Source organism: Triticum urartu, chromosome 7, assembly GCF_003073215.2.
Source record: "Triticum urartu cultivar G1812 chromosome 7, Tu2.1, whole genome shotgun sequence".
In the NCBI taxonomy this organism is placed as follows: Eukaryota; Viridiplantae; Streptophyta; class Magnoliopsida; order Poales; family Poaceae; genus Triticum; species Triticum urartu.
In genome coordinates, this window is record NC_053028.1 from 619,768,705 (window position 1) to 619,770,605 (window position 1,901).

At 45.7% G+C, this 1,901-nt stretch overlaps 1 pseudogene; it reads right to left on the reverse strand.

The window, feature by feature from the left end:
• Window positions 1-701: 701 nt before the first annotated feature.
• LOC125519202 lies at window positions 702-1,301 on the reverse strand (annotated as a pseudogene).
• Window positions 1,302-1,901: the final 600 nt, after the last annotated feature.

Here is a 1,901-nt window from a genome sequence, read left to right on the forward strand (position 1 = left end):
AGCTCTTTTGGACTGTGTTAACAGTTTGAGAGGGTCTTCTATTGATTTTAGCCCACCTGTGTGGGTTGAATCGCAGCAACAGATGGCGGGGTGGCTTCTTGATTGGTTTGGAAAGCACAAGGAGGCAGAAGGCCATCATGGTGATGAGTCTATATCACATGCATGTGGCTGATTAGAAATTACGCCGGGGACAATCAGATTTTTGAACAAGTTCAGGTTGTTGTGGAAAGGGTGTTTAGGCTCATAGATGAATGGGTGAAAATAAATGCTCCAAAGGGAACAGTCTCTGTTGTGCATCAGGAAGCTCGTTGGATAACGCCGGATGAGCACTGGCTCAAAGTCCTCAACTCCAGCGATATTGATCGGTCCAGGTTTGGCCCCCTTGTCCAGGAGATCAATGAGACGATTTCTGGTGTAGATGAGGCTCGTGTGGTGTGGGCTAGACGTACAGTAAACAAAGCTGCTCACATATTAGCTAGGGAGGGCTGCCTTTTTAAGTTTTGTAAAACTTGGTTTAGTGTTTTTCCGTTTTGTATTAGGGATGCTATTGTGGCTGATGGAGCCGCAGTTTAATAAAAGGCAGTCTATTTGCTCTAAAAAAAAACTAACTGTAGATCCCTGCAGAGTTCTTTTGTTTTCTTTTAGCGCATGGGTGTCATGTATCAAATCTCTGATGATTTCAGGGGAGAAAATCCCCTTCATTACAAGACGAAAAGACTATTACTTGAGGAGTATGCGAGACTGTACCCGCACAATTCCTCCTCGCTCATCGGGGTCGGGTTTGCCTGCTGGGACGCTGCCGTCGCCGTCCCTTGGTGCCGACCTTGTCCAAGGAACCTCTTTGTCAGGTCGTCCAGGAACTCGCTCAGCACCGGTTCTTGGATCGGTGACTCCGGCACGCAGCAGACCACGTTGATGCCGACCTTGTCCAAGCAACCACTGCGCGGCCCCTCCGTCCAGCAGACCGTGAAACGGCACGCGCACTGCTCCACGCCGTGCGCTACCCTCTCTACCTGCATATTTGGTCGGCGCCTACTATTACTGAAGCATATGCGTGTGTTGACGAAGCGCTGAGTTGGAGGAGACACGGAGGACTTATGGTTTCGAGGACGGCGTCGTAGTACTTGAGCTCCTCGACGGCAGAGCTTGTCGCCCTGGCGGAGATCCCCGCAGCGGGAATCGTCGAGGGGCGGACATTCCCGGCGGAACCTGGCGCGGAGCGCCTCCACGTCGCCAGGGGATGCGAAGTCAGCCCCTGGATCGTACCACTCGTCCGCATCCTCGGTGGAATCCTCGAACATGACGCGGAGCAAGCCTTGCTGCACCGCCACGTGCGCGCCGTACCACGCCTCGTCGACGTAATTTTACGTTTCGTAAGTTTTATCATCAATTTTATCATCAATTCACCGTAATTTTACGTTTCGTAAGTTTTGTCTTATTTCCGACGTAAAAAGAGGCCGTAAGAGAATATATAATTGTTGTAAAAAGTATTTTATGTTATGTAATTTTACGTTCCGTAAGTTTTGTCTTATTTCCGTAAGTGTTACTATTCATTACCCAGGGTGCAGAATAAGTTATTCTTCACCCGAGGTAATCTTACGATTATTTCATAATTAAATTATGTTTCGAATTCAAATAGTTACATTCCTATTGATTCACCATGTAAAATTTGACATAAGAAAAGAAAAATATAGGTCATAAGACAAGAAAATTTCCAGTTTATGTGTATTTTAAACTATGTTTTTACGTTTGTAATTTTACATAACATAAAATATTTTTTACGATGATTATATATTTTCTTATGGTCTATTTTACCATCAATGCACCGTAATTTTACATTCCGTAAGTTTTGTCTTATTTCCTCTATTTGAAATAGAGGAATAGTTATCCTTCACCCCCCT